Source organism: Poeciliopsis prolifica, unplaced genomic scaffold (genome assembly GCF_027474105.1).
Source record: "Poeciliopsis prolifica strain line A6 unplaced genomic scaffold, Auburn_PproV2 SCAFFOLD054, whole genome shotgun sequence".
Classification (NCBI taxonomy): domain Eukaryota; kingdom Metazoa; phylum Chordata; class Actinopteri; order Cyprinodontiformes; family Poeciliidae; genus Poeciliopsis; species Poeciliopsis prolifica.
The window spans coordinates 3,465,704-3,477,751 of NW_026562429.1; positions in this window are offsets into that span (position 1 = coordinate 3,465,704).

Below are 12,048 nucleotides of genomic sequence, written 5' to 3' on the forward strand. Positions count from 1 at the left end.
ATCACTAAATAAAAAGCTTCAAGTAATTAAAAAATAAATGTTTCTTTCTTCTGATTTATTTGTCGTTCATCCTTATTGTTCCCACATAAACACTGTAATCCTCCTTTAACCAGTTGTAGATGCACTTTGATTTAGCTAGCTAGCTTAGCATAGCTTACTTTTGGGCTGGAGCTTCCAGGAAAAGTTGGTGTAAACTTGGTCATTTTCTGTCTCTCGATCATTTAAAATTTGTCTAACTAAATTTGAAAGGAATAAATCATCAGTTAAGGCCAAAAAGATATCATAATGACACAAAGGTTATGTTCCATGGGTCCAACATTTTGAGATATTGATGTTTTTTCCTCTTCAAAATAATGTAAAACATTTAATAAGTCAAGTTTTGATTAGCAAACATGCTATACATTTATTCCGATGCTATTTACTGACCTGATTAATGGCTGCCTGGCGCCTGATAAGACGGCTAGCGTTAGCTTTAATGAGGCTAACAACTAGCATTGTCTCACGTTTCCCAAATGATATATTTATGATCCCATAGACTTATAGGAAAATGTTCTGAGAACTAATAAGTGTCAAATATCCAAAGCCCCATGACATTTAGAATGGCCTAGTCAAAGTCTGGACATAAGTCCAATTGAGATGCTGTGGTAGGACCTTAATTAGGCTTTTGATGGTTGAAAACTCAACAATGTGGTTAAATAAAAGCCAAAAATTACTTTTTTTGCAGATACGTTGGTTTTTAAAGCTGTTTTCCAACACTGTGTTGCTTTTATGAAACTGATCATCTTCAAATGATATTTTATTAATGATCTGAAACAAAAAAACGAACATATGAAGCATTAAGAAGACTTTCAAAGTGCTGTAGTTGTTTATTTTTAATGAGCCAAACTGTAATAGAAAATGAAACTCCTTGCAATAAACTAAAATTCTTTTAAGGAAAGATGCCAAACTTCTTCTTCTTGTCCCCTCATTTAGTTATTTCCATATGGTAACAAATTTCTAATTCTTTTTGTTGAGTTATGGTGTTGATTTTAATTTATTTGGAAGGTGTATTCCTGGTTTAGGGAAACAGTTTCTTCATGTCTCCCATTTCCATCCCAGAAATTTAGGGAATTAGTTAAAAATATGAACCAACTTAATCAGTAATTTAATGCTGTTCAGATATAAGAGGGTTTTGCCAGTTTTTGAACCCAGCCCTACTCCTTCCAGTTCTCCTTTAAAACATCTTCCCAACCTGGAACTGACAGTCAACATTTCATTGAACTGATATTTCAAAGTCGTCATCCTTAAGAAAAGGTTTAAGAAACACTGCAGTTGTACATTTGTGTCTGTGTTGTGCCTTCATGCATTTCTGTGAAACATAAACAAGTCCATGTCCCAAGCAGATGCCTGCGTCTTTTCATTTTCTTAGTTCAAAGCAGAGCAAGAGTAAATTTGTCTTTCTTCAGAGAGCGGGGCACGTAGATTACTTTCTCCTCTCTACATATTAACTCATATTGATTAATCCAGGAATTATAATAGGCAGAAAAGCAGATGAAGGATTCTGTGTAACAGCCTTCATCTCAGCGAGAGCCAAACACAATTCGCAATGTTGTAACGCAATGCTATGATTTACTGTTAGAATAATTATTTTTTCTTACCTTTTTAGTTTTACTTGTTTGTTTTTCATTCATAGATTTAGTATTCACATCCCAGAGAGAAGCAACTTGTTAGACCTTGCAGCTGCAGCCCCTTCTTATTTTGGGATAAATATAAAATGACACATATTTTTGGATGTATACATTATATATTCATGTTGAATATGTATGAAAAGCACAATCATTTGTACATTTTGCAATATACTTCAGTATATTACATGAATATATAATAGGTTGTATAATACTTGTATCATCTGTATAATGACCTAAATTATAGATATTTTTTAATGTTTGCTCCCATTTATTAATAGTAAGATTCTTTCTCAAAACAATCTCATCTTCCTCGTCTCTCCTTTCAGGATCAGCTGCTTTGAGAGGAAATTTATCTCACATTGACATTAATTTAATTTTGACCGGGAAATGATGCTGCCATACCGTTAGCTCTGTCACAGATTGCCCAAAGGCAATGTAAACAGCTTGTGTGCCTTTGCTATTTAGGGATCTTTTTTAAAAACACTGAACCATCCACCTCAGCATTAAACAACAGGATTATAACCTGGCTCATCCTCTGTGTCAGACGTCGGTTGGAGGTTCTGTTCAGCCACAGTGACTGAAACATAACAACTTCACAAAATCACCTGGTAAAAAAATTTGCAAAAATTCAACTGCAAAAATGCAACATCACAAATTCAAGAGCAGGGATTGAGCTGCAGAAATTGACCTTCAAACTTTTACCTGGAGAAAATTGTCTGCAAAATCTCACCTTAAAAGTTGAACAGCACAATTTCACCTGAAAACATTCAAGACCAGAAATTCAAGTGCTTGAAATTGTGGAGGCCTTCTGGTTACCAAGCCAAAGCAATTAGCACTCATTAGCATAGGATAGCTGTTAGCCAATCAAATTACGCTCTTTTGATCACATGACAAAGCCTTAGCTGACTAGCGCTGCTAACTGTTTAAGGGCGACTAGGATAGAAACTCTAAAATGGCAGAAAAACATTATCTACCTATTGTTTTAATTTGCTAAATTGAAGAAAAACTTCTCTTTCAAGAATGAAATGCATCACTGTCATTGATTGATTTTAGCTTCTTCCTGCCATGTGTGCCCTTGGGCAAGGCACCTAACATCAAGTTCCTAGTTTGAGCAGCAAAATTATTTTTATTTCATGGAAGGCCGAAGTGAGTTGTTTCCTGTTGCTGCAATGCTTAACATACCGAAGAACCTCTTTTGACGAACACACACAACTGAATGCAAGTTTAGTTTCTGCACTCCTAAAAGGAACAACTAAACATGGATAAAAATGTACAATATAAATATTTAATTCAGGATTAATGATGTGGTGAAAGACAGTAAGGAAAGAAATGTCAACAAGGTAATTAAAGTTTGCAGAAAAACACTGTCGATCAAGGTTTCTGTGTCTTTAAAGGTTTATGAGAATCCAGGCTCATCAATTCAAAGCCCTTGCACAGTCCTGTACCCATCTTCTTAAAAATAAAGATCAAACTTTAAACCTAATTATTAGGTTTTTGTTCAATAAAAGAATGAAACTGGGATACTGATGTTTATCGTATAATTTTACATGCTCTGTCGAGGCATCAGCTCTAAGAATTTGACCTCAGCAACATGAGGATGAAGATAAACATGGGTCCTTTCAAACAAACACAAGGACAAAGAGAATTAAAAAGATTAATAATCTCAATTCAAGGGTCCATGTCTGGCCAGAACAAAAAAAAGAAAAAAGAACAGAAAGGGTATCGAGATAAATTTAATGAACTGATTATTTGGCAGATCCTCTGCCAGAAGAATCTCCAACTCGCCGTCCGTAACTGAAAAGTCAAAACCACTGGGAGTAATTTAGGAAAAATGACTAACTATCTGTGCAAAAATCACCACATGAATCCTCATTAGTGCTTCAATTAAGAGAAAAGAGAAGTTCAGAATGTCGAGAGTGAAAGTGACCGCTGAAATTTTACAGCGTTTGCAACAACTCTCTCTACTTTCTCCCTTTTACTCAGAACCTCCCCTACAAATGTACAATTATTTGTTTTAGATCTTAAAGGTGACCTATAATGCTTCCTTAAAAAGGTTAGCATTGGTCTATGGGCTATTCAAAACATGTTCATCACATTGTTTGCACAAAATTGTTCTTAGGAAAATCATTTATCCGCCATCATCCATGGCCATGCTAGCTAGTGTTAGCTTTAGCTAGGATGAGGTAGTCTTTCGGCTGAATTAAAATCAATCAATCATTCACAATTTGTAAATGTTTTTCAGCCCTTTCAGTGGCTGAAAGTGCATTAAAAAGTTATTTTTTAAAGAACTTCCTTTGAATAGTTTAGCTTCTTCCATCAGCTGCGACTTTCAGATTTAATTTGCAGAGCCATTAAACTGTTAGACCTTCAGCTGAACAAAGGATTCTCATACAACAGCAATCCTATCGATCCCTGATCAATAGTAAACACAAGGCCATAGCTTCAAAGGAGAACCGATCACAGCTTTTACCCCAGAAATGGAAAAGGAAGAAACGAATCCAAACTCAAGAAACACTGTTCAGATTTATGGTTGTTATTGTCAGAGCAGAAAATCAATTTCCCTTCCCAGGGCTTATTAGTGTTTGTTTTGAAAAGAAGCGCTTATAAGTGCTGAAAATCTGCCAAATCTGTTTAAGTTAATTATGAAAATATGTAAAAAATAATAATGAAATTATCACATATGAGGGGAAAGATTCAGCAAATGGGAAGCAGATAAAAGAACGTAACAGTTTTGCTTTAACCAAATCATGCAAAATGCATTAATTTGCATTTAATTCAATCTTTTATCTTATATTTATTTGTGGCGTCCCAGAAATCAAGCATGGATCTTTTATTAATAGAGTTTCACATATCAGGACTTAAAGAAGGTAAGATGACTGGATCGATCGCTTTTTGTGCTCAGGAATCTTTATTCTGACCTGAAACTTTCCTCAAAGTGTCCAAACATTCACTCTATTTTTAAAGGTTTCCAGCTTTGTAGAGCAAATAGGTGAGAAAATAAACGACAGACCGCAAGTTAAATGTGAAATAAATAATGAGGGAGACAGATGTGAGCTGTTACAGGAAGGAAGTTGAGAAGCAGCTGAGAAATGTGTGATAATGATCACAGAGGGAGGTGAAAAAACCTCTGTCACCAAGAAGCTTTGGACCAGTCCTCATTTTCTATATTTCCTTTCTAAGCAGCCAAACTTTCGAAAAAGTGGTTTTGATCAACAATCGTTCAACCTGCAGGAAGGTTTGTAAAAGAAAAGGGAAAAACAAGTCAAGGGGGAAGATTAACACGAAGTAAAGACCACAAAATTCAAAAGCACCCAGAAAATAAAAAACAAACAAATGAAAAAATATAAAAGAATAAACATAAATTGAAAAATTACTGACAAAGTGGCAACAATGAAAAGAATATCTGTGAAATATAAACATAGATAAATGACCAAAATACAAACACACACAAAATACAGGGACTAGAAATTCAACTTTGACTTTCTTCTCAATACTTTCATATGACCCTTGAACTTGAATATGGGAAACATTTCTCATTCAAATTGATGCTAAAATAAAAATACACTGAGGAAAAATCAAACTTCTACTGCGATTACCATTCATTTGTTCAGACATCACCAAATTTTATTGTCTTAAGAGCACAAAAATATAAACTACATTAAAATACAATTTATTAACAGAAAAACTTTTAATTTATTACAAATATTTCAAGGCTTAAATCAAGTATTGACTCATATTTCTTGCTGAAAATGTAAGTTAGTTTTGTTTTCTTTCAAGTGTATGAAGATATTTGGAGAAGCTATCAGGAGTTATCAGAGATGCCATGTCTTCACCCATTTATGGCTTACATTTCAAAATGATGTCATGATGTCAGAAGAGAGAATGTATTTAATCTGTAATCTCTAATCTGGATGACTTGTGGGATTTAAATATTTTGTCTAACCAAGCATTTTCTTCCTCCTTTAACTGGACCAGTAATCTGCCACGTCCCTCAAACACACAATAAACATGCAGCTTCTGATTTCTGCCTAGAAACATCGAAAGGGCAAAGTTGAGTAATGAGAGTATTCATCACAATAAATCAAAAGCAAACAAACACACCTGAACTGAACTCACACCTGAACGGCTGCAGCAGCAGAGCTTTGTGCATCTATCATCTTTCACCTTTGACCCCTCTCTGTGCCGTGGCTGATCGGAGGGATGAAGACAAATGCGGCGGCTCGTCCCTCTCTGGTCTCCTTGACCGACACTCGTCCTCCCGGGATGTGACTGTTTTCACTTTTTGCTCTTCAGGTTTTCCGTTTTGTTCTCCTAGAAAATCAAAATGCAACATCAAGAAACTGAAGCACAAACAAGATTAGAAATTAAATAAAAAGCAGCAAAGACACTTTTGACACTTATTACGACCAGTAATGGAAGTTTTAATCATTTATTTCTGTGGTGTACACCACAGGTGTCCAAAGTGTGGCCCGGGGGCCGTTTGTGGTCCTTGAAATGATTTTGATTGGACTAAAAGTTAAGATTTTGGCCAACAAGATAAAAAATTGATGACCAAAGGAAAGTTTTTCTTTTCCCTACTTATGTTTTGGATCTTCAATTATATAATTCAAAATAATAATATTTATTTCTGAGTATGTGAAAGTAAAGGAGAAGAACAAAAAAAAATCAAAATAAGCTACTTTTTGCATTTTAAATTTCATCAAATTTGTGGCTCGACAATAGTTTGGACAACACTTTTGTATACAAACTCAAATTTTTGATGTTCTCTTTCACACAAAGATTAAACAGAAATTTTACAGCAGATCTTTGCCTATGCATGATTCAGTATTCGCTGATTCCTTGAGAATATTTAAAATAAGAAAATGCAGCCTGTGGCGTTGGCACAGACAAGACACGTCACTTCCCCAAATGGACCGGAGACGTTTGGGACGCCAGAAAGACGTCCAGAAACTAAACGTCTTAGATGATGTCAGACTTCTGCTGGACTCAGAGCCAATGGCCGCTCCATTCCCACCAACACTTCAGCCTTAATTTCCAGAACATTTCATCACTTTCCCCTAATTAAATGCTGAAAGTCTGGCACTCTGATGGAAGTGAATTAGCATGAGTTTTGGAAAACAAACACTTCCCATTGGCTCTGCAGGGAGCAAACCTGAACATGGCTGCCTGGCGGTGCTTTCCTGTTTTGTGATTCACATTTAATCAGATGCGATGCTAGTGAGGGCCGTGGCTCATCTTTCAGCGGCAGAATGATGAACGAGAGCTCAGGCCGAAGGATGTGTGATGAACATGGAGGCGTTGCCAGGATAGCAGCAGGAGGTCTGCAGATCTATCAAACCAAGGTTAGAAACTTCTCCAGTCTCTCCTCAAATCTTTAAATATTCACTTTTGGTTCATTTTTATTGCCCCAAGAAACAGGAAGAACCTAAAATCAAACTCCTCTCACAGAGTTTAGAAAGATTATAAACTCACAAAAAATGATTTCCAATATTCGTAACATAGAGCGATTAATGGTGACCTTCATGTAAATTTGGTTTTAGTCTTTGAGCATTTCTGCAACATGAGGATAAGACGTGTCTTTGTTGACTTTCTCTTTCCTCGGGGAAAGAACAGCTTAAAAAAGGCAACTGGAACCAGCAACAGAGAAGAGAAACCAGCGAAATAAAATGTACTCCACTGCAGTAGAGCCCATAAACCTTTCACTGAACCAATAAGTAATGAGTAAAATATCTGGAAGAATCGCAAAAATACGAGAAAAAGCTTCAAATAGGGCAGGACGATAAATCAATTTTAACATTTAATCAAATTGTTATTTTTTGAGGATTAAATTTGTGAAAAATCTGAATTATTTTTCACCAATGGACTCATTGAGTTACTGTAGTTTAGAGGGCGGCCATCTTGTTTGACAAGCATGTTTTACAGCTTCTTTTAAGAAAATTGTTACGATGGCCCTAATGCTTCGTTGTGGAGTTGACTTGAATTCAAAGTTCAAGTAATTTATGCAGATAATGTCCTAATATCACTGGAGAACAGTCATGGTATTAGGAGACTAATAGTAATTGTAACTTTATAAGAACTTCAACACAAAAAGCAAAAATTAAAACGAGGAATGTTGTGAAGTTATATTTTGGTACAAATTTTACATATGATACTTGAAGTAATATTTTAATCCATCAGTGTCAAAATATTTACCAATAGCAGGACTTTGAAATTATTGTACCATTATTTTCTTGTAATTAAACAAAAATTTTCATAGCTTGGCTCGAGTCACAAAAGGGAGGATTAAATAAAAGACACATTTTGGAGTCTTTTTTTTAGAAAAGAAAGAAAGAAAGAAAAATCAATTAAAATCGGAAATCAAATATGGTATGAAAAAATCTGAGATTTTACTTTTAAGCCATACTGCCCTTCATTTAGCAATAAAAACACTCCAGTCCTCAGAATGAAAGGTGATGGAATAGAAATTACACTTTAACATCAACACATGTACAAAATGAAAATAAAATTAATTGTGACGCCACTCAAGTTGGAGACAAGTTTAAGTTTAAATCCAAAAACATTATTTTCAAACTGTCTCCTGATTGTGTGGTCTAAAAGTAAACAGTGACTCACTGCTTTAAAGGCTGAGGCAAATTGAAGCTGAAGCTGTGTTTATGGTGGGTGCAAGCTAAAAATAACTCATACAACTTCAACTTTGTGTGCAAATACGTCAAATTAGGCGAAATTAGGCAAAGTTTTGACCACTAGATGCTTCTAAAGTGCCTGCAACGTGACCTTTGTTATGTGTAAAATATGCATCAATAGGGTTTAGTGGCACATCATCTTGGTTATCTGCTACTTTGATACAAATTGAGAAATAAATACAGGCACAGTAGAAAGTTTTTGTTATAACAGTAATAAAAAATACATAAAAGTGCAAAAATGACACAAAACTATATCCCAAAGTATTATTATTTCACTGTTTTGACATTTCTTGTTTAAGAAAGAACATGTTTTGTATATAAATCTTGATATAACAAAACTTTTTAAGTTAGGCATCAAACAGAAAGCAAAACAAAAGTAATAGAAAACATATTATGTCTTTATTAAAAACAAAAACGCATATTAACACTAGTCTGTGTCTTTAGATGCTTGTTTAGATTCATTTTCCACATTAATGTGTTTATACTGTGTCACATTGTGTTGTAAGTCACCATGTACCGGCTTAAAACTTAAGTTACTGCATCCCTGAGCAACACTCAGTAATGAGGCTAATGAGGGACCTTTAGTTTATCCCACATTTAAAGGGCATTAAGTCATATGTGACCTTTACCTCGCTGCACAACTCAGCATGAACACACACAAATCATACACTGCACTGTTCTTGTGTTCTCCTTTCTGACTCGGAAAAGAAACGAGTCCTGACAGGTCAGTAGCGTGTCTCATAATCAGCGACCAGCACTGAGATATTCCTGCACATCTGAAGGCCATGAGGTCGTCCTGTTTTAGTCAAAAACCTGCTGGGTTCCTTCACTTCGCAACCTTTTCCTGTGATTATAATTTTCACATTTCTTCTCACTTTGTCATAAACGCGGTGGTGAGGTGGTGAGGAAGACGCCTTTTATCACCGGATTGTGATTCTCAACCCAAAGTGATAGAAGAAACACCTTCTTCTGCTCGGTGGGGAATCAGGCCTCATCAGTCCTGCTGTTTGTCCGGTGGTTTTTCTTTTCACTGATTTTATTTTATGATGATCTCTGTGGACCAAAACAATGAAAGCACTTCGTAGGACCTTAGTGTGGACATCCTATTAAATATCTATTCTATTTTAAGAAATGTTTTGTGTCTCTACAAAAGAAAGTTATAGATTTTAGAAGAGCAAAATTTAAATTTTTTCACATTTTTTCATTTCCATCTGTCTCAACTGCTTCTGAAAAGCACTTAAAAAAACCACCAAGTCATTCTTTTGGCAATGAGGTAATTTTCTTTACTGTTGATTCAAAAACATTACAAATATGTTTTATCGCCTGAAATATCTTTAGCTTTAAGGAGATGCACATAGATGCACATAAATGGTGCGTGAAATTTTGCAGAATTGCTTCAAAACCGATATATTTTTTTTTGGTGTCTGAAAAATGAGCTGTTTGAAAAACCGCCTGACTGTAAAGTCATGGAGGACATGGAGGCCAAGCATGTCCTCTGTTGAATTTTAGACTCATCCGTTCTAAGAACATTATTAATTTTACATTTTTTTGTTTGATTTCAAGCAGACAGAAACTTCTTAGTTGAATGTGAAAAATTATGCACTCACACGGTGCATTTTGTAGCGAATATAGGAAGGTTAAATTACGTAGAAGGCAGATCTGTGACCTGACAACATTCCCATCAATAACAGCAGTACAACTTTCAACTAAATAAACATTACAATAAACATTACAATAAACATTTGAGTAGTTAGATCAGATTAGCTGTTAGCTTTATTGTTTTAAGGAGTTTTATAAGTGAGTCTACTTTACTGCTGGTAAGCCACTGACTGCTCCTGTTATTACTTACAGTTTTTCCTATACTGTTGTAAAAATTGTTGATTTTTTTTATGCACAAATATACAGAAACTCGTTTTTTTTTCTACTTATCTTGCTCAGCTGTATATTTCTTCAAACTCTAACTTGAGAGTATTTTTTCTTTAGCATTAAATTATGTCTCTCATTACTTTAAAAAAAATACATAAATATATTTTACGATTGTGTGAATCTTCCTTTATGCCTGTCACTTTAATGCAGGTTCACCTCAATTTCCCCATTGAGGAACATTAATGTCTATTTTTATTCTAGTCTAAATCATTTTCGTCTCGCCTAAAACTACAAGTTCTTAATAAAAGATGAAACTTGGCCTTTTGGAGCTCTCTATGTAACATGATATATTTAAAACATGATCTTTCTTAAATAACCCTGTGACCTGAAGAACGTTTACTGAACTTTGTGGAAAGTTTGATTTAAGAAATGACAACAGTGCAGCCTAAAAGTGACAGATGTATAAATATATTTTTTATCTTCCTTTACTGTAATTGTTAGTTGAGCTTTTTATTGTGTTTTAACTCCTTTCTGCACAAACATTAAGAGAAGATAACATCTGAAATCACAAACTCTACTTTTTACTGACAAAAGATTAGAAGAGGAAAAAAACAAAACAATATGACCTTATATTAGATGTTGACTTTGTCTTCAGTCTTCTGTATTATTATTTGAACCTGTTTTATATTCACTGGACTGTAATCAACGTCCGATCATTGTGTGGAAATTTGATTTGCCACATTCTGGCGACTGAACGGTGAAAAACAACGCAAACACGGGAACGCCAGCTCAGTGAAAGTACAGCCTGAAAACATTAATGACTCATACGGCAGAGTGTGAACACCGAGCAGACAAAAGCCTTCAGGACTGTTCTGTGTTACTCTGATATGCATAATTTATTTCCTCATAATTCAGAGGGAAAATATCTACTAAAGCTGATTCCTGTCCTCCATGTTGTAAGTTTGCTCTGAAGGAATTCACTATCTGTAATTGTTAGTATTTTTAAACACGATTAAGACAAATATGTGAAATTTGGGATGGATTAATTGGAGCTGAAATAAATTAACACACGTAAAGTTGAACCCTGGGCAAAGAAATATGTAATCTCTTCCTCGGTAAATTTACTTTTGTTGCAAAAATCCTCAAAATATTTTACCAAACATCTGAATATCCTGTAAATATAAAACATACCAAACCTTAGTGTTCACGCTGATGCGGTTGTAACCACTAAAATAGGTTTTCATATCAATCACTGATTTCTTGTAGCAAACATACTTTTTCTTAAATGTAATATTACTGTTGAATTGACTTCCTGTTTTGAAGAGCCAGCAGTCTTTGCTGCGTTCACACTGCAGGCCTTAAAACACTCAATTCCCGATTCTTTTTTGTGAAATCTGATTCACTATTCAAAGTATTAGAGACTGGTTTGTGAACTGCAAGCATACGGGAAGTGTCCCGCAGTAGAGGGCGCAGTAACGTCACACATAGAGAGCGTGTTCAGCATTCAACCATCATAAAGAAGAAGAAGAAGAAACAACAGAGTTAACAGTCGGATAAGAACATCAGAAGTTGTTGTCCAACCAAAACCAGCACATTAACAGCTTAATCTTCACTATCGTCCGCCATGTTTGTTGTTTTTCTTCCCGATTGTTCGTGTCCGGGCGCAGAATAGTGCTTAACATGACTAAAAGATCAAATAATAGAGAATTTTCACACCATTTTTAGCTTTATTCCTCAGTATTGACTATTTTAAAATGTTTCCTTAATTGTTTGAAACACCTCTGTTCTTAGTTTTATAACCGCTTCTTGTTGCAGTTTGATTGACAAATCTT